The sequence below is a fragment of the Budorcas taxicolor genome, chromosome 4 (assembly GCF_023091745.1).
Source record: "Budorcas taxicolor isolate Tak-1 chromosome 4, Takin1.1, whole genome shotgun sequence".
In the NCBI taxonomy this organism is placed as follows: domain Eukaryota; kingdom Metazoa; phylum Chordata; class Mammalia; order Artiodactyla; family Bovidae; genus Budorcas; species Budorcas taxicolor.
In genome coordinates, this window is record NC_068913.1 from 121,619,807 (window position 1) to 121,644,093 (window position 24,287).

The 24,287-nt window shown below is 39.3% G+C and overlaps 1 pseudogene; it reads left to right on the forward strand.

Moving 5' to 3' along the window:
* Positions 1-11,305: 11,305 nt before the first annotated feature.
* LOC128046563 (olfactory receptor 2A1/2A42-like) lies at positions 11,306-12,234 on the forward strand (annotated as a pseudogene).
* The last annotated feature ends 12,053 nt before the right edge of the window (positions 12,235-24,287 follow it).

The window sequence follows — 24,287 nt, forward strand, 5'->3', positions numbered from 1 at the left end:
GGATTGGTATTCTTCCCAACCCAGGGATTGAACCATCATCTCCTGCATTGCACGCAGTTTCTTTGTCATCTGAGCCACCTGGGAAGCCCAAATTTAGAATAAATTGTGCCAAATATGTCACAATTCTCATAATCAAAAAGCAGTGTCTACTAAATAAAGTTTCTCTTTCTTGAGCAGTGATCAGTAAGCAAATTCTGCTTTAAATTCCCATTTTTTAGTATTCCAAATGATACATTGAACTTTTGATCTTTCAACACATAATTACTCCAGAAATACACTTAATAAAAATATTTTACAATTCTAACTTTCCATGAATTACAATTCCAAGACTTTGATGACTTTCTGAAGATAGGTTCATCCTTGACTTGGATATTTATTTTATCAATTAAAAGCCACTAGTTATTTTTTAAGAGCCACTAATTTGCACACCAATTTTTAAGATAATTTGGGAGATGTTTATATTATCAATGTGTTGATTTTTATTTATTCTACTTTCAAATGGAAATTATCTTCAATCTCAGTGGACCTTCTTATAACCATAATGGTTATTGTTGCTGTTCAGTTGCTAAGTCAAGTGCTACTCTTTGCAACCCCATGAACTGCAACGTCCCAGGCTTCCCTGTCCTTCACTATCTCCAGGAGTTTGCTCACACTCATTTCCATTGAGTTGATTATGCCATCCAACCATTTCATCTTCTGTCGCTCCCTTCTTCTCCTACCCTCAGTCTTTCCCAGCATCAGAATCTTAAGCTCAGTGATTATATAAAATGCCCAATGCTGACAGATAATATAAATATCTGAAAACATATTTATTGTAATTAAAAGGTGACTATATTATGTATGTTATTTTCCTTTGTATACATTTATGTTTTGTATATGGTTACTCTGATCACCTTTAGAAGTTGTCCATGAGTTAAAAGCTATGTCACCTTGATACGTAGAAAAAAATTATAACTTTGGGATGATACATTTCCCTATTTCCCCATCTATTTGCCATGAAGTGATGGGGTTTGGAATCATAAACATTTATATTTATTACTGTCTTAGTTTAATATTTTACTTTTTATAATGGTCAAGAGGACATAGAAAACTATGTCCTAATCTGTTGTTTTCACAGTATTTTAGTTTTTATGTATTAGTTTCCTGATTTCCACATTTCTCCAGGGCAAATGAGCATAGAAACCATGTCGTAATCTAGTGTTTTCACAATATTTGGGTTTTTCTTTTATGTGTTGGTTTCCTGATTTCCACATTTCTGCAGGTCACCAAGAACATTAAAAGAAAGAAAGAAAAGTCCCAATATTTATGGACTGCCTAATATGCACCTGGAATTTCACACAATTAGGAGCCAGCTTTGGTATCCTCAAATGTGTGTTTCTTCTCACAGTGGGTCCATAGAGCAGGACCACAGGTGGACACGTTCTCAAAACTTGGTAACTGTGCCCACTTTCACCCAAGTTTATGTCATGATCCTAGCAAGTTAGGAATCACACTATGATGCACTTATTAGTTCTTAAATTGCCTGATTGATTGATTGCCTGAAATTTCAAAAATAGCATTTTAACTCCTTTATGTTCAGTAAATGAATGCAGCAAAATACGAATAAATATGACAACATCTGAGATACAAAATATTCTCTAACTCCCAGAAGAGGCAGGAGATTGCTAAGGGAAGCTGTCTTGGGGAGGGTCCTTTCCTCCATTCCTCTTAGGGACTGGACTCTGAATGGAGATTAGAGATTCTCAGAAAATCCTCCCTTAGGTGGCATCTAATAAGTCCCTTGGGACACCTTGCCCCTTTAGACTCCCCAATCCATTCCCTGCCTCTATAACCAGCTCTCAGCAGCATCTCCACACCTTAAGTTGTTACTTGGAATCAGCTGCTTTTTCAGGGTGCTTTCCGCCCACCTCTCCTCAACACAAGGGACCCAGATCACACTGGGGAGAAGAGAAGCTGAACTACAGAGGTTAATGCCAGGAGCTTATTCCATGTCACACTGCTTCTGCTTCCTTACGGATTCAGCTGAACCATCTGGAGATTTGAGAACAGCAGTGCTGGAATTCATGAAATCCAAATAATGCCAACTATTCAGGGACTGTAAGGAGTGTTGTTTTCTCAGGGTGTGCCCTGGGGCCCTCTGTGTTTCCTAATCTTGTCCTGCTGGGGATGAGAAGGGAAACAGAAAAGGAGAGTGGCTCTGTCCCCCTCCCCAGTGGAGGTGGGTGTGCGCCACATGTCACAGCCACCCCTTCCAGTGAACCCTCAAGAGCTACAGTGAGGTTGAGCCCATCAGAGAATTAGCCTCCTTTTCTGAGGATCTGATCCCATTTCCAATCTGCAACAGAGATGAGGGCTCTACAGCTCCTACAGAAGCTCACCAAGGCAGGACCCCATCCAGCCTTCAGGTGCTTTCCTCTTCTGAGGTCTTGAGTTCAAATCAGGGTGCTAACCAGGTTGCCTTATTTTATTTTACCATTTATTTCTCTTAGGTCTGCTATGGCATGTGGCTTTTTTATTATTATTATTAGCTATCATTGTTATCACTACAAATCTCAGAAAGAGAAATAAATATTCTCTGTTAATCCTAAAAATACATGCTCATCACTCATATTCTGTATGAGTAATTAGATGCACATTTTATAAACAAAATATGCAAAGGTGTTTAAGATTTGGTTATTTTTGTGTTATTGGTGGAGAAATAACCATGTGATAAAGATTTACTTGAAAAAGATGACACTAAAAAAGAGAAGAAAGAAATTTCTGTTTCGTGGATTTAAATGGAACATTTGGAAATTTTCCAAGCTGAAGGAAACCATTGTAGGTATATTATGGAACGGTGTTACATTTCAGAATTATCAGCATATTGGTTATTGTATAAATTATGCATTTATATTATGGCAGGCATAGTCACAATATATGCTAAATCTATGAGAACATATTTATTACAGTGTGTTATGAAGCCAAATGGACACTAAATCCATGTCTTATATTTATCTTTCATTAAGTGTAGCATTAAAAACTATCAGGCATCTAGAATGTACTCAATAAATATGAGTAACTTATATTTTCTGTAGGTTGGAGGATAAGTTTTTATGATGGGGATGGAAAGAGTAAAGAAAGGGACCACGATGTTAAGAAGTGGAATAGCAAGGAAGGAGAATGAGATCATCAATAATTCTTTACATTTTATTTTTATAGGATGTTTCCATTTTACATGCACATTTTCAATATATATCCCCACTCTTTTTCCTTCAGCATATTTTCACAGTCATGTCTTCACAGAGCCCAGAACCATCAGCCTGCTTCACTATGTACTTCCACAGTACCTGGTATATAGGAACTCAATAGTATGATCAATTATTATTAACCTTTAACAGATTCTCAAATAGCCTTTCATTACGTGAAACTGACAGTTCTTTGTGCTCAGCAGTAGTTCTTATATCTGGGAAAAGTCACTTATCAGTCCTTACCCAATACAACAACTTTGCGAAGTCTTGGCTTAGCCCTACATAAGCACTAAGATGAATTAGCTTTCAGTTCTTTCTTATTACTTGCAAGTAAACACCCTTACAGTTCAACTGAGCTATGGATAAACATGGATGATCATCTTAGGAGTTCTTCTTCACACATGCCTACTACTTTAGAAAAGAACTTTCCAGCTCCCTATTGCCTCAAGATTTATTTTTTAAGATACAGGTTTCATCAGGTTCTGATGTTTTATTTATATGTGAAATGATTTCCTTCTTAAATATTTACTTTAGAACTTTAGAGTCACCTGATTATTTATTAACCAGATAATAATTTGGCATTTTTAAACTCTGGAACTGTACATATATGAATTAATAGACATCACTATGCTTATAAGGTATGCTTGGAACTATGATACTTCCCCTTTAACCCCACCAGCAGTATAATCTGCTTGCATTCCATTTGACTGTTTTGAACTAATATTAGATATGTAGGTAGCAAATAAAAATAAGAAAAAATAAAGAAGTGTATCCAAAATTTAATTACTTAAAACAATTTATAAATTCTTTAGTTATTCTTATCAAAATTTTATTTATTTATTTATTTATTCATTCTTATCAAAATTTTAAAATCCTACTTTAGTCCAAATCATCGGGGTGAAATTCTTTTGAATTTCTGTACTTTGTTTGGGACAAATGAGCTGAACTCAAAATAGTGAGAGTAGAACATATTTTAAAAGACACCAGGGGCGGTCCTAAGATGGTGGAGGAATAGGACGGGAAGACCACTTTCTCCCTCACAAATTCCTCAAAAGAACATTTCAACGCTGAGCAAACTCCACAAAACAACTTCTGAATGCTGGCAGAGGACATCAGGCAACCAGAAAAGCAGACCATTGTCTTCGAAAACAGATGACATGATCCTCTACATAGAAAACCCTAAAGCCTCCACCAGAAAATTACTAGAGCTATTCAATGAATATAGTAAAGTTGTAGGATATAAAATCAACACACAGAAGTCCCTTGCATTCCTATACACTAATAATGAGAAAGTAGGAAAAGAAATTAAGGAAACAATTCCATTCACCATTGCAACGAAAAGAATAAAATACTTAGGAATATATCTACCTAAAGAAACTAAAGACCTATATATAGAGAATTATAAAACACTGATGAAAGAAATCAAAGAGGACACTAATAGATGGAGAAGTATACCATGTTCATGGATTGGAAGAATCAATATAGTGAAAATGAGTATACTACCCAAAGCAATCTACTGATTCAATGCAATCCCTATCAAGCTACCAGCGATATTTTTCACAGAACTAGAACAAATAATTTCAAGATTTGTATGGAAATACAAAAAACCTCGAATAGCCAAAGCAATCTTGAGAAAGAAGAATGGGACTGGAGGAATCAATTTGCCTGACTTCAGGCTCTACTACAAAGCCACAGTCATCAAGACAGTATGGTACTGGCACAAAGACAGAAATATAGACCAATGGAACAAAATAGAAAGCCCAGAGATAAATCCACACACCTATGGACACCTTATCTTTGACAAAGGAGGCAAGAATATACAATGGAGAAAAGACAATCTCTTTAACAAGTGGTGCTGGGAAAACTGGTCAACCACTTGTAAAAGAATGAAACTAGATCACTTTCTAACACCGCACATGAAAATAAACTCAAAATGGATTAAAGATCTAAATGTAAGACCAGAAACTATAAAACTCCTAGAGGAGAACATAGGCAAAACACTCTCCGACATAAATCACAGCAGGATCCTCTATGATTCACCTCCCAGAATTCTGGAAATAAAAGCAAAAATAAACAAATGGGATCTAATTAAAATTAAAAGCTTCTGCACAACAAAGGAAACTATAAGCAAGGTGAAAAGACAGCCTTCGGAATGGGAGAAAATAATAGCAAATGAAGCAACTGACAAACAACTCATCTCAAAAATATACAAGCAACTTATGCAACTCAATTCCAGAAAAATAAATGACCCAATCAAAAAATGGGCCAAAGAACTAAATAGACATTTCTCCAAAGAAGACATACGGATGGCTAACAAACACATGAAAAGATGCTCAACATCACTTATTATTAGAGAAATGCAAATCAAAACCACAATGAGGTACCACTTCACACCAGTCGGAATGTCTGCGATCCAAAAATCTGCAAGCAACAAATGCTGGAGAGGGTGTGGAGAAAAGGGAACCCTCCTACACTGTTGGTGGGAATGCAAATTAGTACAACCACTATGGAAAACAGTGTGGAGATTCCTTTAAAAATTGCAAATAGAACTGCCATATGACCCAGCAATCCCACTGCTGGGCATACACACCAAGGAAACCAGAATTGAAAGAGATACATGTACCCCAATGTTCATCGCAGCACTGTTTATAATAGCCAGGACATGGAAACAACCTAGATGTCCATCAGCAGATGAATGGATAAGAAAGCTGTGGTACATATACACAATGGAGTATTACTCAGCCATTAAAGAGAATACATTTGAATCAGTTCTGGTGAGATGGATGAAAATGGAGCTGATTATACAGAGTGAAGTAAGCCAGAAAGAAAAACACCAATACAGTATACTAATGCATATATATGGAATTTAGAAAGATGGCAATGATGACCCTGTATGCAAGACAGCAAAAAAGACACAGCTGTGTATAGCAGACTTTTGGACTCAAAGGAAGAGGGAGAGGGTGGGATGATTTGGGAGAATGGCATTGAAACATGTATACTATCATGTAAGAATCGAATCACCAGTCTATGTTCGATGCAGGATACAGCATGCTTGGGGCTGGTGCACGGGGATGACCCAGAGGGATGTTGTGGGGAGGGAGGTGGGAGGGGGGTTCATGTTTGGGATCGCATGTACACCCGTGGTGGATTCATGTCAATGTATGGCAAAACCAATACAGTATTGTAAAGTAAAATAAAGTAAAAATAAAAATTAAAAAAAAAGACAAGGAAAAAAAAATAAAATAAAAGACACCAGACCTGAGATAAGGACATCACAATGTAGATGTTTACTCATTTGTTTATGTTTATTACTTTGCCACTCAACAAATATTTATTAACTGCCAGGGGTATAAAAATGAACAAGCCTGTTCCTGTGCTTTAAAATAAATCAAATTTGAAATAAGTATGGCTACTGTGCTTAAAAGAATATACACACATTCTGACCTTTTTCATCTGTCTCTCAATTTCACTATAAAAAAATCATGATTTGTACTATATTTCTTTTTCCATTTATATTTTCCTGTGAAGGAAAATTGGAAAAGGAAATTGCCGTTTCAGAAGGGGATGGATTTAAATATATTGTATATCTTTCACAGTCAAATATTCTTACATGTTTTATGTACTTAAAAAATACAGAAACAGTGTTATGCATAGAAATGTGTAATATTAACCTAAAGTCAAATAATCCCTGGTAATATATAAGGTCTTTTTATTGTATTAGTTAGGTTACTTTTGTGTCCAGGCAATTTGACAACTTATGAATAATGTTTAGGAGGAAACAGACATCTCATCTGTCATTGTTAGGAAGGGATCCATTTCTTTCCGAGTTCTGCTTTAGTGAGGTTACTTTGGTCCGGGGTCTGGTCCTCAATTTTTAGATCCAGCTTTGGAAAGTGTTCAGGAACTACATCATGCTATGTAAACCACAATTGGATAATGCATAAGCCAGAACATCTAAATGTTCATTCGTTTAGAATTTGAAATGCAATTGCATAATAAGCAAACAACTTTGCTGATTGATGCCTTCATCTTATTCCCTGGTCAGCTGGTAAAGAATCCACCTGCAATGCAGAAGACCTGGGCTTGATCCCTGGCTTGGGAAGATCCCCAGGAGAAGGGAAAGGCTTCTCACTCCAGTATTCTGGCCTGGAGAATTCCATGGACTGAATAGTCCATGGGGTCGTAAAGAGTTGGACACAACTGAGCGTTCTCTTCAGTGTTAAGTTAACTGGTGAATTGGTGAACACAAAATCAGAGCAGGAGGGCTAATCAGGGATCTTACTGACTAGCGTTATTGAGTACTGGTCATCCAAACCATCCATCTAGACGGTGGACATAGAATTGCCTGATGCATAGAATCCTGTGTCAACTGGTCAGGCTTCCCCTTCCCTGAAGGTCTTTAAGATGCACAGACAGCGCTGCCTCTCTGACCTTATGTCTGTGCTCTGTACTGAGCAGCTCCTGTCTTTCACCCACAGTCTTTCTCTAACAGGTAACTCACTCAACTGACTACATTTGGGTTCAATCGCATCTTTCTGTCCTGCCTCCCTGATACTGATTCAAAGCACCTTAGGTGGACTTCTGGAGATTCCCAAAATGCTTCAGTCACGTGTTTCTTGGTATTATCTTCTTTTTAACCTATAGGTTGTTATTCTCATCACTTTGGTATATGCTTCCAAGTTTCTCTCTCAAAATTCAATTCTGTCTCTTACATCCATGTTGATATCTCCACAGGTATTGAGGACAGCTAAATTAGGTGTGGCCAAAAACAGCACCTTTTTCAACACTAATCCTAAAAGTGTAGCTAAACCTCAAGTTACTTGTTTTTGCAATGGCACTGACAAATGTTTGCACTAGAAATAATGTTGAATTTTGACATAGTTTATAGAGGAGACTATCATCCAAGATACAAGGTAAGGAAAAACAGTTTAATTTACCAAACCACAAATTCATAGACTAGACATCTTACCACTAACATACTAATGCTGCCATTTGTCAAGAGGCAAGCTGAATTTATCATTGTTTCTGTTAGATACTTATAAAGTATGTATTAATCCTTACTGCTTATTTCAGTTACCTTTTTTTTTTTTTTGCTTAAATGGTAATATGTTTTGGATTTCAGATATAAAACATTTCCCAAATATGAAGGATTGAATCAATAGTAAGATGGGTCTAGTTCCTGATTCTAGGCTATGATCAATCTTATTCTCTTTTAAAAAATGTTTTCCAGTTTTATTGATATCATTAACATACAGTATTATCTAAATTTAAGGTATACACTGTAATGATTTGAGTTGCAAATATTGTACAATGATCACCACAATAAATCTAGTAAACATCTATCATAGCATATAGTTAATTGGTACTCTAGCATAAATTTATTCTTAAATTTTAAAACTAAAAAATGAATTTAAAAATCCATCTCACATATTGATAACCATAAAAAGAGAAACTGTTTTTTTTCTTGTGGTTAGAAGTCATAGGGTCATTACTCTCTTACACCTTTTAAATATACCATAGAGTAATGTCAATTATATTCATTATGTTAGCTATAGTCACTAGTCCCTATTGAGTATGTTCGTCTAGTTTCTGCTCCATACCTACCCTTCGATCCTTAACCACAAATTTAATCCCTTGTCTATAAGTTTGGTGGTTGGTTTTTAGCTCCCACATACAAATGAGATCATGCAGTATTTGTCTTTCTCTGTCTCATTTATCTCACTAAGCAGAATGCCCTCAACGTCCGTTCGTGTCACAAATGGCAGGACTCCCATCTTTTTGTGCTGGACACACACACACACTCCCTACTTCTTATCCTCTCATCTGCTGGTGAACACTTAGGTAATTTCCATGTCTTCACTATTGTGAGTAATGCTGATATGAACATGGGGGCACAGGTAAGTTTTTGAGTTAGTGTTTATTTTTCCTTCAGATAAATGCCCAGGAGAAATTGCTAGATCGTATGGTAATTGCATTTTTATTTTCAGGGAAAACTTCCATATTGTTTTAAACAGTAACTGTAACAATTTTCACTTCCACCAACAGTGTAAAAGGATCCCTTTTTGCACATCTTTGTCAACATTTGTCATCTTTCATCTTTTTGATCATAACCATTCTATCAGGTGTGATGCGATATGTCACTGTGATATTGATTTGCATTTGTCTGATATTGAGTGATATTGAGTAACATTTCAGGTCCCTTTGGTTATCTGTATGTATTCTTTAAGAAAATGTCCATTCAGATTCTTTATTCACATTTAGATTGGATTATTGGCAACAAAGTTCCATCTAGTATGGCTTTCCAGTAGTCATGTATGGATGTGAGAATTGGACTATAAAGAAAGCTGAGCACCGAAGAATTAATGCTTTTGAACTGTGGTGTTGGAGAAGACTCTTGAGAGTCCCTTGGACTGCAAGGAGATCCAACCAGTCCATTCTGAAGGAGATCAGCCCTGGGATTTCTTTGGAAGGAATGAGGCTAAAGCTGAAACTCCAGTACTTTGGCCACCTGATGCAAAGAGCTGACTCATTGGAAAAGACTCTGATGCTGGGAGAGATTGGGGGCAGGAGGAGAAGGGGATGACAGAGGATGAGATGGCTGGATGGCATCACCGACTCAATGGACATGGGTTTGAGTGGACTCCAGGAGTTGGTGATGGATGGGAAGGCCTGGCGTGCTGCAGTTCATGGGGTCACAAAGAGTCAGACACGACTGACTGACTGAACTGAAGTGATTGGCTTTTTTGCTGCTGAGTTTTATGGGGTTTTTTAAATATATATTTTGAATATTAACACCTTGTTCAACATATATGGTTTGCAAGTATGTTTTCCCATGCCTTTTGTTGTCTTTTCATTGTGTTAATCTTTTTATTCCTTTCCTGTGCAGAAACTTTTTAGCTTGAGGTAGTTCCACTTGTTTATTTTTTATTTTGCTTTAGATATTATGTCAAAAAATTCATTGCCAAGAGCCATGTCAAGGATCATTTATTTTATGTTTCATTTATTTCTTTGTAGTTTCAGTTCTTTTGTTTAAGACTTTAATCCACTGTGTGCTAATTTTTGTGAGTGGTGTAGGATAGGAGTCTACTTTCATTCTTTTATATATGAATATCCAATTTGCACATTTACTGAAGAGACGGTCCTTTCTCCACTGGGTATTCTTGGCTCCCTTGTTAAATATTAGTTGAATGTATTTGCAGGGATTTATTTCTGTGCCCTCAATCCTGTTTAATTGGTCTGTGTTTCTGTTTTTAGGCCAGTAATGTATTGTTTTGACTACTGTAACTTTGTAATATGGCTTGAGATCTAGAAGTAGAAAGCATGAAGCTTTGATCTTTCTCAGGATGGCTAGGCTATTCTGGGATTTTGGCAATTCCTTAAAAATCTAGGATTATTTTTCTAATTCTGTTAGAAATACCATGGGAATTTTGATAGGGGCTGCATTGAATCCATCTATGGTTTTTGGCAGCATGTACTAATTCATCCAATCCGTGAACATGGGATTTAAATACCAATTACTTCTTATTCTTTCTACTACCAAGTAGTTCTCCCACTGATTTCAACACAAGCAGCTCTTCAGTTCAGTTCAGTTCAGTCGCTCAGTCATGTCTGACTCTTTGCGACCCCATGAATCACAGCACACCAGGCCTCCCTGTTCATCACCATCTCCCGGAGTTCACTCAGACTCTCTGATCTCCAGTAGCATATTGGACACCTTAAACAATCCATATTTCATGATTATTTTCTCATAATTTGGTTTGATATTTCTTAATTTCAGGACAGTGTCAGTGGCTCTAGGTAAGTCTTTATTGATGACATTTCTCTTCTGTAAAATTGAATATGAGATTGAAAATTTAATTTACTGGACACTTAACTTTATTTAGATAGATAAGTCTGTCTGTCTTTCCTTTTCTGCTTCCTTCTTCCCCCCTTCCTAAACTTTCTATTCTTTCTTTCCTTATTTATAATTCAATGAGTTCTTAAAGATGTTTATTAATAGTTTTCCATATACCAAAAATATATGAAGTATTAAATAAAATAGATGTCACATAGCTGTCTGATTCTCTCTTAATAGTGAAATGGAGAAAAATCAGATGATGGTTACAGAGTTCATCCTACTAGGATTTTGTCTTGGTCCAAGGATCCACTTATTCCTCTTTGGGCTCTTCTCCCTGTTCTGTGTCCTCACCCTGCTGGGGAACAGGGTCATCCTGGAGCTCATCTCACTGAACTGCAGACTGCACACCCCCATGTACTTCTTCCTCTCACACCTGGCCATTATTGACATGGCCTACGCCTGCAGCACGGTGCCCCAGATGCTGGTCAACCTCCTGAGTCCAGCCAAGCCCATCTCCTTTGCTGGCTGCATCACACAGACCTTTCTTTTTCTGAGTTTCACTCACACTGAGTGTCTGCTCCTGGTGGTGATGTCCTATGACCGGTATGACCATCTGCCACCCTCTCTGATATTCTGTCATTGTGAGCTGGAGAGTCGGCATCAGCCTGGTAGGGACTTCCTGGGCATGTGGCTCCCTCCTGGCTCTGGTCCATGTGGGTCTCGTCCTGAGGCTGCCCTTCTGTGGGCCTCATGAAATCAACCACTTCTTCTGTGAAATCCTGTATGTCCTCAAGCTGGCCTGTGCTGATACCAGGCTCAACCAACTTGTCCTCTTTGCTGCTTCCGTGTTTGTCTTAGTCGGGCTCCTCTACCTGGTGCTGGGCTCCTATGCGTGCATCCTGGCCTCCATCCTGAGGATCCAGTCCGCTGAGGGCCGCAGGAAGGCCTTCTCCACCTGCTCCTCCCACCTCTGCGTGGTCGGGCTCTTCCTTGGAGTGCCATCGTCATGTCCATGGCCCCCAAGTCCCGCCACCCTGAGGAGCAGCAGAAGATCCTTTCCTGTTTTATAATCTTTTCAACCCCATGCTGAACCTGCTGATCTACAGCCTGAGGAGCAAAGAGGTCAAGGGTGCCCTGAGGAGAGCACTGTTCAAGGAGAGTTATTTCTAACTGGTGACATTTGAATCCAAAAAAGTTCTCTGCTCTCTTATATGTGCCTTGATGATAGAAGAATAAGATTTCCCTCTTCCTTTGAAGGAAAAGTTTTAGCTATATTGCGTTCATTGATTTTTCTTTCAGATGTGATTTTATTGTTATTGTTCCGTCACTAAGGATGTCCCATGAATTCTATGAACTGCACTCCAGGCTTCCCTGTCTCTCACTGTCTCCCAGAGTTTGCTCAAACTCATGTCCATTGAGTCAGGGATGCTAGCCAACCATCTCATCTTAGGTCACCCACTTCTCCTGTCCTCAGTCTTTCCCAGCATCACAGTCTTCCAATGAGTCAGCTCTTTACATCAAGTGGCCAAAGTATTGGAGCTTCGACTTCACCATCAATCCTTCCAGTCAACATTCAGGGTTGATTTCCTTTGGGGTTTACTGGTTTGATCTCCTTGCAGTCCAGGGGACTCTCCAGAGCTTTCATCAGCAACACACTTCCAAAGCATCAGTTCTTTGGCACTCACCCTTCTTTATGCTCCAGCTCTCATATCAGTACATGACTATTGGGAAAACCATAGCTTGGATTATACTATGATCTTTTTTCTTTGATTGCTCTGAATTTAATATATCTGAAATTAACATTTATTTAAATTGATTTCCTGAGTCTACAAATTTGAATAGTCTTTCCACTGCCCTAACTATATTAGCTCATCAATGGTTTAGGTCACAAGATTTGGAAGAAAAAAACAGTTATGAAGGGAGGTGATCTTGAAAGCCTGGATGCACCCTTGTCCACTCACAAAAATTTCACTCCCCCTGTTCAAGAGTCAGTCAGAGATGTCTAGCTAGTTGTGCTCCATAATGTTGAAAAATCTCATATGAAAATTGTTGAGTCATATTAGGGAGCAGGCTGATAATTATGAAGGAACATAATTAATACAAGGTATTTTGGAGAGCCAAACCAGTCAATCCAAAAGGAATTGGACTGCAAGGTGATCCAACTAGTCAATCCTAAAGGAAATCAGTCCTGAATATTCATTGGAAGGACTGATGCTGAAGCTAAAACTCCAGTACTTTGGCTACCTGATGTGAAGAACTGACTCCTTGGGAAAGACCCTGATGCTGGGAAATATTGAAGGCAGGAGAAAGGGACAAGAAAGGATGAGATGGTTGGACTGCATCACCTACACGATGGACATGAGTTTGAGCAAGCCCTGGGAGTTGGTGATGGACAGGGAAGCCTGGCATGCTTCAGTCCATGGGGTCCCAAAGAGTCAAACACGGCTGAGCGACTAAACTGAACTGAACTGATTTTGGAGAAAGCAGGAAAGATAAAGGAAAAGCTTGCTGATGGGGTGGAAATAGTATGTTGTTTACAGCTTTGGAGGTAAACTGATTAGCTCATGGCTGCTAAAAGAATAAAACTAGGCAGATAATGGGTACAAACAAAAAATTTCTGTTGTTTTTTAGATTCCCAGAAAATTTTGTGGGTTGAATGTAAGTTATGTAGATGTACGGACTGTCTCAGTATATTATTTTCTAGTGTCTTTTCAACAGTAATTTCATAGGAAATTCTATCTGATAGTATAAGCGGCTAGCATGGTATGACTGGCTCTTCTGCCTTGTGGTAATTAATTCTGTTTTACAAACCCAACGGTCAGAGTTGAGTCCCATATATTTAATGTAATTTTTCAGAGTGTTACTTTTACATCCACTTTATAACTTGACCTGAGACGAGGATGGCCGCTTTCCCCCGGACTCTTCCTCAATTTCATCGTAACACTGAACAGAAGGCTTGTTCAGTAGAATTAGGGTGTGTCCTTCATTCGGGCTTTAATAACTTCTCAACCCTATTCTTAATTACTGTGTGTGGGCAACAGTGCTTACTGAATGTAGAAACAGTGGGCTTTTACAACAAGAGTTAAGGCTCGAATTGACTGCTCCGTGCTGCACACTTCACGCTCATATCGACCATTTATATGGACCATCTCGCTCAGTCATCATAACATATCCCAGAAGAGGGTCCTATTATCAGTCTGTTTTATGTATGCATGTGCCAGAAAAACAGTTCAGACCTTTACATGGACAGTCTGACTCCTGAGCCTTGTGTACTTAACCATAACAAAGTCATAGGTCAATATCATTGTAATTCAATAAAGAAGAAGTTTAAGATATCCCAAGGAAGAATATGTTAACTGAAGAAGTATCTCTGCACTGTCTCATGTATGCAAAGTGAGCTGCTCTTTGCTCTCTGAGGCCTGGAAGATCAGAGACAATTTATGAGAAGTCAGTTGTCCTGGAAAGTAAAATATATGGTCAGAGTTGCAAGAGTTATGGGACTTCTACAGGAATACAGACAATGAAGAAGGTGAAAATTAAGTCTACTCTCACTGAGATTGGTGATTTAGTTCAGCTAAGATCAAAAGCTGTTGTTCAAGCTGGTTTTAGAAAAGGCAGAGGAACCAGAGATCAAATTGCCAACATCCACTGGATCATGGAAAAAGCAAGAGAATTCCAGAAAAACATCTATTTTTGTTTTATTGACTATGCCAAAGCATTTGACTGTGTGGATCACAATAAACTGTGGAAAATTTGGAAAGACATGGGAACACCAGACCACCTGACCTGCCTCTTGAGAAATCTGTATGCAGGTCAGGAAACAACAGTTAGAACTGGACATGGAACAACAGACTGGTTCCAAGTAGGAAAAACAGTGCGTCAAGGTTGTATACTGTCACCCTGCTTATTTAACTTCTATGCAGAGTACATCATGAGAAATGCTGGGCGGGAAGTAGCATAAGCTGGAATCAAGATTGCTGGGAGAAATATCAATAGCCTCAGATATGCAGATGACACCACCCTTATGGCAGAAAGTGAAGAGGAGCTAAAAAAGCCTCTTGATAAAAGTGAAAGAGGAGAGTGAAAAAGTTGGCTTAAAGCTCAACATTCAGAAAACGAAGATCATGGCATCTGGTCCCATCACTTCATGCCAAATAGATGGGAAAACAGTGGAAACAGTGTCAAACTTTATCTTTTTGGGCTCCAAAATCGCTGCAGATGGTGACTGCAGTCATGAAATTAAAAGATGCTTATTCCTTGGAAGAAAAGTTATGACCAACCTAGATAGCATATTGAAAAGCAGAGACATTACTTTGCCAACAAAGGTCTGTCTAGTCAAGGCTATGGTTTTTCCTGTGGTCATGTATGGATGTGAGAGTTGGACTATGAAGAAAGCTGAGCACCAAAGAATTGATGTTTTGAACTGTGGTGTTGGAGAAGGCTGTTGAGAGTCCCTTGGACTGCAAGGAGATCTAACCTGTACATTCTAAAGGAGATCAGCCCTGGGTCTTATTGAAAGGAATGAGGCTAAAGCTGAAACTCCAGTACTTTGGGCACCTCATGCGAAGAGTTGACTCATTGGAAAAGACTTTGATGCTGGGAGGGATTGGGGGCAGGAGGAGAAAGGGACGACAGAGGATGAGATGGCTGGATGGCATCACCGACTCGATGGACGTGAGTGTGAGTGAACTCTGGGAGATGGTGATGTACAGGGAGGCCGGGCATGCTGCGATTCATGGGGTCGCAAATAGTCGGGCATGACTGAGTGACTGAACTTAACTGAAGATCAAAAGTCATTACAAAGACATCAACACCCTCTGTCTTTCTCTCTGTCTATCTCCATCTCTGATTTTGTCTCTGTTTCTCTCACTACCGGCTAGACACTGCACTTTACAAGAATTATTTCATTTCATCCTCACAATAGCCCTTTGAGGCAAAAGACAATCCCCACTTTACACATAAGGAAATGGAGGCAGAGGGACTGAGTAACTCACCCAGTTCACAGTGAATGACAATCCAACTCAGGATTGTACTGAGGCAGTCTGATTATTGACCCTATAATCATTACCACTGCGTAATGGCCTCTTCAGAGCATACCTATGGGAGAAGGCAATGGCATCCCACTCCAGTACTCTTGCCTGGAAAATCCCATGGACAGAGCCTGGTAGGCTGCAGTCCATGGGATCCCTAAGAGTTGGACACGATGGAGCAACTTCACTTTCACTTTTCACTTTCATGCATTGGAGAAGGAAATGGCAACGCACTCCAGTGTTCTTGCCTGGAGAATCCCAGGGACAGGGACGCCTGGTGGGCTATCGTTTATGGGGTCACATAGAGTTGGACAGAACTGACGTGACTTAGCTGCAGCATGGGTAAAAATCAGGGAAATCGAGAGGCTGAATCAAAGCAAGAGACTCAAACCAGTGAGGGCATTAGGCTTTCGAAAGAAAGGAATTGCATTTGCTAAAGAAAGCAGCTTGACTCCAAAGTGCGATGTGAACAGTGGGTGTAGTAACAAGGAAGAACTGTGGCTCCAAGGGTCAGAGAAGGAGATGGTTCTATGGAAATGAGCTGGGAAGTGAAAGAGAACCAGTGCAAGAGAAGACTGATGCCACAGTTTCTCACTGGTTCCTCACCAGCAGAGAACAGGCAGAAGGGAAGTCTGATATTATTGTCTAAAAAGAGCCTTTTCCCAAGACAAAGGAATCCAGATTTCATTTGTGACATTCAGTTCAGTTCAGTAGCTCAGTCGTGTCCGAGTCTTTGGACCCCATGAATTGCAGCACGCCAGGCCTCCCTGTCCATCACCAACTCCTGGAGTTCACTCAGACTCACGTCCATCAAGTCAGTGATGCCATCCAGCCATCTCATCCTCTGTTGTCCCTTTCTCCTCCTGCCCCCCAATCCCTCCCAGCATCAGAGTCTTTTCCAATGAGTCAACTCTTCACATGAGGTGGCCAAAGTACTGGAGTTTCAACTTTAGCATCATTCCTTCCAAAGAAATCCCAGGGCTGATCTCCTTCAGAATGGACTGGTTGCATCTCCTTGCAGTCCAAGGGACTCTCAAGAGTCTTCTCCAATACCACAGTTCAAAAGCATCAATTCTTTGGCGCTCAGCCTTCTTCACAGTCCAACTCTCAGATCCATACATGACCACTGGAAAAACCATAGCCTTGACTAGATGGATCTTAGTCAGCAAAGTAATGTTTCTGCTTTTGAATATGCTATCTAGGTTGGTCATAACTTTTCTTCCAAGGAGTAAGCAACTTTTAATTTCATGGCTGCAGTCACCATCTGCAGTGATTTTGGAGCCCAAAAAAATAAAGTTTGACACTGTTTCCACTGTTTCCCCACCTATTTCCCATGAAGTGATGGGACCGGATGCCATGATCTTCATTTTCTGAATGTTGAGCTTTAAGCCAACTTTTTCACTCTCCTCTTTCACTTTCATCAAGAGGCTTTTTAATTCCTTTTCACTTTCTGCCATAAGGGTGATGTCATCTGCATATCTGAGGTTATTGATATTTCTCCCGGCAATCTTGATTCCAGCTTGTGTTTCTTCCAGTCCAGCATTTCTCATATTGTACTCTGCATATAAGTTAAATAAGCAGGGTGACAATATACAGCCTTGACGTACTCCTTTTCCTATTCGGAAGTGAGTTTACGTGATGTTAAATATTGAAAGACATGTCCTGAAATATTATTTTCATGGAATTTAGCAGGATTTTTGTAGTTTACATTGCTTTTCCATTTTTCAGATGTTCTGCAGTTCACCTGGGCATGAAAGGAGAAATCAAGGAGAAAGTAGTCTTAATATTTATGGGTTGCCGGCTATGTACCAACTTTATTATATAATCAGGAGCACTTACCACATTCCTAAATAAATACGTGGTTCTTCTCATAATGGACACACACCTGTGGAGCACAGGTAAGCATGTTTTCAAAATGTGATAATCTGTGAAAGATGTACCTCAAGTTTATGCCTCATTCCCAGCATGTCAGAGGTCATGCTATAAAAACTCATTCATTTGTAAATTTCACAATTGCTTGATATGAAATTCATAACCTCGAATGTCCAGTGTAAGACAAAAGGACAAATAAACATGAGGATACCTTAGGCAACAGTTGTCTCCATGCTCCTGGAAGCGGTGATGGTTTCTAGAGAAAGCCCAAGTCCTCCCCCTTCTCCCGAAGGAGTAGACTCTTCAGCACCTCTTCAGAGCAGAGACTAGAGAGTAATTCTAGTGGTCGCCCTACTTTGATGGTTTGTGTCTTAGAAAATCCTCCCCTGGGCAGTGTCTAATAAGATCTCTGGGACACCCTGCCTCTTTGGACCTCCTAATCCATTTCCTGCCTCTATAACCAGCTCTCAGCAGCATCTCCACACCTTGAGTTTTTACTTGGAATCCGCTGCTTTTTCAGGGTGCTTTCTGCTCACCTCTGCTAACACAAGGGACCCAGATCACACTGGGGAGAAGAGAAGCTGAAACTATAGAACTCAGTGCCAGGAGCTTATTTGATGTCTTACTGGTTCAGCTTCCTTATGGGTTTAGCTGAACCATCTGGAGATTTGAGAAACACGGCAGTGCTGGGATTCATGAAATCCAAATAATGCCAACTATTCAGGGACTGTAAGGAGTGCTGTTTTCTCAGGGTGTGCCCTGGGGCCCTCTGTGTTTCCTAATCTTGTCCTGCTGGGGATGAGAGGGAAACAGAAAAGGAGAGTGGCTCTGTCCCCCTCCCCAGTGGAGGTGGGCGTGTGCCACATGTCACAGCCACCCCTTCCAGTGAACCCTCGAGAGCTACAGCGAGGTTGAGCCCATCAGAGAATTAGCCTCCTTTTCTGAGGATCTGATCCCATTTCCAATCTGCAACAGAGATGAGGGCTCTACAGCTCCCACAGAAGCTCGCCAAGGCAGGACCCCATCCAGCCTTCAGGTGCTTTCCTCTTCTGAGACCTTGAGTCCAAATATGGGTGTGAACCAGATTGCTGTATTTTATTTTACCATCAATTCCTCTTGTACATGTATAACATCTAGTCTTTTGGTTTTGTTTTTTAATCTGACTTTTACTTTATATTAGTGTATAGTTGATTTACAATTTGTGTTCGTTTTAGGTGTACAGCAAAGTGATTCAGTTATACATATATCCATTCATTTTCAGATTCATTTCCCATATAGATTATTACAAAGTATTGAGTAGAATCCTCTGTGCTATACAGTAGGTCCTTGTTGGTTATCTGTTTTATATATAGTAATGTGTATATGTTAATCCCAAATTCTTAACTCTCACTTTTATACTGCTATTCTTTTTAAGCACAGATAAAGAAATTCAGTTTTCTATAAATATGGGCTAATAATTATTCTGCTGTGGGGATAGTTTGAAGAAAAATTAATGCTAACTTTCTAAAATAGTGCTCACACATAGTATAAGTATATATTTAATTTGGTTAATTTCATTCTATACAGTGGATAAGTAGCTGTATGAAACCTATAACTTTGTGGATCCTGATGCTAGATAAAAGAATAACAAAATCCTGGGTGTTGGATTTAGGTTAAATATATGGAATAATTTTTATAAGCTGAGAAAGATTTTCTAGGATATATTAGGGTGTGATCTTTCATTTCAGGGAAACTGATGTTACTTCAGTCTTTATGTCTATGTCTCATCAATAGAACTACAATATATAATCTATGAAGCCCATACACCTCTCATCCATTACCCATAAGTTGGAGAACAGTGTCAGGCACACAGAAAACACTTCGTATATTAGACTTTCCCAAATCTAGAGTGTACATGAATGAAAGTGAATGTATGTGTGTGTGGTTGTGTGTGTATATCTATATGTGTAGTTGAGGAAAATTCAGGAAAGCAAGAGTTGCTACATAAAGGATAATCTCTTTAGTTTTTAATAGATTTGTCAGCTTTAAGCCCTTTTTAATCCCCAATATCTCTTAAACTAATCATGCACTTTCCAAATAAAGACATTGAAGGTCAGAAGCCAAAACCTGCCTTACTGATCCTTCAACTGTATATTATCCTCAAAAGCATGTCGTTGACTGTAATACAATCACTGTGTAGTAGAAATATGCTCAATTTTTACCTCAGTTAATTCATTTAACTATTTAACCTGTATTACCTCAATTTTCACAACAACCTCATATAATAGATACTGTCACTTTTCTCTTTTCAAAAATTTTAATACTAGGGCTTGAGGGGTTAAGAACTCAGAATCATACAAGTAGTAAATGCATGTCTGATCCTTAAATTTATGCTCTTTAATTACTAATCCATCTTGCTTTTCTATCATAAATTATCAATCCAGAGGCTAGAAAATCTGTAAGGATATAGCTGAACACCATCCACCAACTGGACACCTAGAGACTACTTCATCCACAGCAAAATACACATTCTTCTCAAGCTCACATGTAACATTCACCAAGATAGAGCACATTTAGGGCCAAAAAAATGCACCTGAACAAATTTAAAAGAATTGAAATCACACAGTGTCTGTTCTTAGATCAAAACGGAATTAAAATGGAAATCATTAACAGATTTAGCTGGAAAATCCCCCAAATATTTGGGGATTACACAATCACTTTCCAAATAACACATGGGTCAAGGAAGAAAGATCAACAGAAATGCTAAAATATTTTGATCTAGAAAAGAATCGAAAAAGGGTTCTATTGAGTACATTAACTGTAACAGATATTTCTTATAACTTGGAAGTAAGCATGCAGCACTTCGGTTGAACTGAGGGTTTAAAAATAGCTTTCGTTTTTAGGAATGCTCTGTGACTCACACCCACAACATTAGAAAAGAGTTTGTCAGCCCATCAGATCTTAAATTTTACTTTTTGAAACAGAGGCCCCATCTAGCGCTGACAGGTTTGTTCATGTATAAAGAAATGATTCCAATCTTAGATATTTACTTTGAAACGACAGAGATCCTGAATAATGTATTAGTCATCAAACAATTTGCCAATTTTTAAATTGCTAACTTGTACATACATATCAGATGCATCATTAGAGCATAAAATGATGCTTGAATGTTGTATTTGATATTGGGATGTATTTCATTTCTTTCTTAGTCTCATCTTTCAGTTTTTACAGTCTTTAGTAAACTAATCCATTTGAGTTCAGGTAAGAGACTTCTAATGCCATGTAGAATGAAAATAGGGCTTTCCTGGTGGCTCAATTGGTAAAGAATCTGCCTGCAAGGCAGGAGACGCAGGTTCAACCCTTGAGTTGGGAAGATGCCCTGGAGAAAGAAATGGCAACCCACCCCAGTATTCTTGCCTGGATATCCAATGAACAGAGGAGACTGTTCTGTAGGCTGTAGTACGTGGGGTCATAAAGAGTTGGACACAACTTGGCGACTAAACCACCACCAGCATAAAATCTGAGGGAAAAAAGAAAGTAGAAGTGTTTTCCAGGTGTTCAATGCTTAAATATTTTGGAGATTCTACAGTTGTTATTACCAAACTTCAGACAGCATTCTTTTTGGCCTTGGGAAGAATGTCCTTAATTTGGTATTATTCTCAATGACAGAGGATGAGATGGTTGGATGGCATCACCAACTCCATGGACATGGGTTTGAGCAAGCTCCAGGAGTTGGTGATGGACAGGGAAGCCTGGCATGCTGCAGTCCATGGGATCAGAAAGAGTTGGACATAACTGAGTGACTGAACTGAACTGATGCTCAGAAAAATTTAAGCAAGTCTGAAGTACCAGACCCAGTTCAAGGATGGTCCAAGCATTCAATATTTAGGCATTCATTCACTCATGTGTCTCATTCATTCATTTGTTCACTCAGTAAACATTTGCTAAGTGCCAGAATTACAAAAATGGATACACAAGGGATGTGATACAATCCTGTTGACAACTATTCATAAAGAATTTTAATATAGTCAATAGGCCCTCCTTCCTCCTGTCTCTCCCTTTAGGTTTCAAAGAGATTCCTACTTTGTAAGCAATGTTTCTTTTTTCTTTATGTAATTAACTTGGAATTTACAAAAGGAAATAAAGGATGATTTAATAAAGAGATTAAGCATTTTATAAGAGGTAGATTCAGGTGCATTTTCACAGCTAAATGTTTTAATATATTTTATGTATTTTCCAAATAAATTTAAAAGGTTGTCCTAGAACAATGATTTTTAATATAATCCTGAAAAAATAAGCCTTCATCATGTGTTAGAAATTCATAGTACAGTTGATTTAATTGTGTCTTGCTAATAACTTATTGATGTGTTAGTTGGTCAGTTGTGTCAGACTCTCTGCAACCCCATGGGCTGTAGCCCACCAGGCTCCTCTGTTCATGGGATTTTCCAGGCATAAATAAACCTGAATGGAATTGTTATAAAAAATTGGCAAGAACTTTGATTATCAGCACATCCTCTTTGTCAAAATATCTGCATAAGAAGGCAAATCAATACCGCCTGGTTGGTTGGTGAGCATGGAATCAGGGTGGGAGGTGGGGAGGTGCTTAACTGGAGGTCTTACCAGTGAGGGTATTGATCCCTGATTACTGAAGCCATCTGACCTGTAGACACAGACCTGTAGCAGGGCGGCATGCTCATCCCATCAGGCCAGATGCCCCGGGACACTGCTGAAGATGTGTGGATAACCACTGGCCCATGGATCACTGCCTGCTTTATTCCTCAGTCTTTCCATAGACAAGGACCTCACACAATTGTTATATTTGGATTCCTGAGTCACAATCAGATCCTCTCTTCCTTCTTCCATGAAAAACAGTGAAGTGAAAGTGTTAGTGGCTAAAGTCGTGTCCTACTCTTTGCAACCCCATGGACTGTAGCTTACCAGCCTCCTCTGAAAATGGGATTTCCAAGGCAAGAATACTGGAGTGGGTTACCGTTTCTGTTTCCAGGAGATATTCCCGACCCAGGGACTGAACCCAGGTCTCTTGCATTGCGCGTATATTCTTTACCACACAGAGCCACCAGGGAAGCCCTTCCTCCATGAGATTGCATCAAAGCTCCTTGAGTGGAGTTTTCTGCATGCACTTAGAATTCTCCAGTTATATGTCTACACAGTTCTCTTGTTTTCCTTCTCCAGTTCTTCTCCATTCACGATGAGTGGACTTTACAAGTTTTGTTTCTCTTTTTTCTGAGTTCCTCAGGGAGTATCTCATTATTGTCTCCATTGGTATTAATGACTGGTATTAATTTATATTAATGACAACTAGATCAGGATATTATCAACAAAAGCACCTTTCTGTACACTAATCCTGGAGAAGCTGCTTCTTCCAAAATAAGCAGGCCCAGGTTCAATAGATCAGCCTCAGGTCATGTTTGCCTAGCAGTAAGGTGGCCACAGGACTGGAAAAGGTCAGCTTCCATTCCAATTCCAAAGAAAGGCAATACCAAAGAATGCTCAAACTACCGCACAATTGCACTCATCTCACATGCTAGTAAAGTAATGCTCAAAATTCTCCAAGCCAGGCTTCAGCAATACGTGAACCGTGAACTCCCTGACGTTCAAGCTGGTTTTAGAAAAGGCAGAGGAACCAGAGATCAAATTGCCAACATCTGCTGGATCATGGAAAAAGCAAGAGAGTTCCAGAAAAAACATCTATCTCTGCTTTATTGGCTATGCCAAAGCCTTTGACTGTGTGGATCACAAGAAACCGTGGAAAATTCTGAAAGAGATGGGAATACCAGACCACCTGACCTGCCTCTTGAGACATCTGTATGCAGGTCAGGAAGCAACAGTTAGAACTGGACATGGAACAACAGACTGGTTCCAAATAGAAAAAGGAGTACGTCAAGGCTGTATATTGTCACCCTGCTTATTTAACTTATATGCAGAGTACATCATGAGAAATGCTGGACTGGAAGAAACACAAGCTGGAATCAAGATTGCCGGGAGAAATATCAATAACCTCAGATATGCAGATGACACCACCCTTATGGCAGAAAGTGAAGAGGAGCTAAAAAGCCTCTTGATGAGTGAAAGAGGAGAGCGAAAAAGTTGGCTTAAAGCTCAACATTCAGAAAAAGAATATCATGGCATCTGGTCCCATCACTTCATGGGAAATAGATGGGGAAACAGTGGAAAGAGTATCAGACTTTATCTTTTTGGGCTCCAGAATCACTGCAGATGGTAGCTGTAGCCATGAAATTAAAAGACGCTTACTCTTTGGAAGAAACATTATGACCAACCTAGATAGCATATTCAAAAGCAGAGACATTACTTTGTCGACTA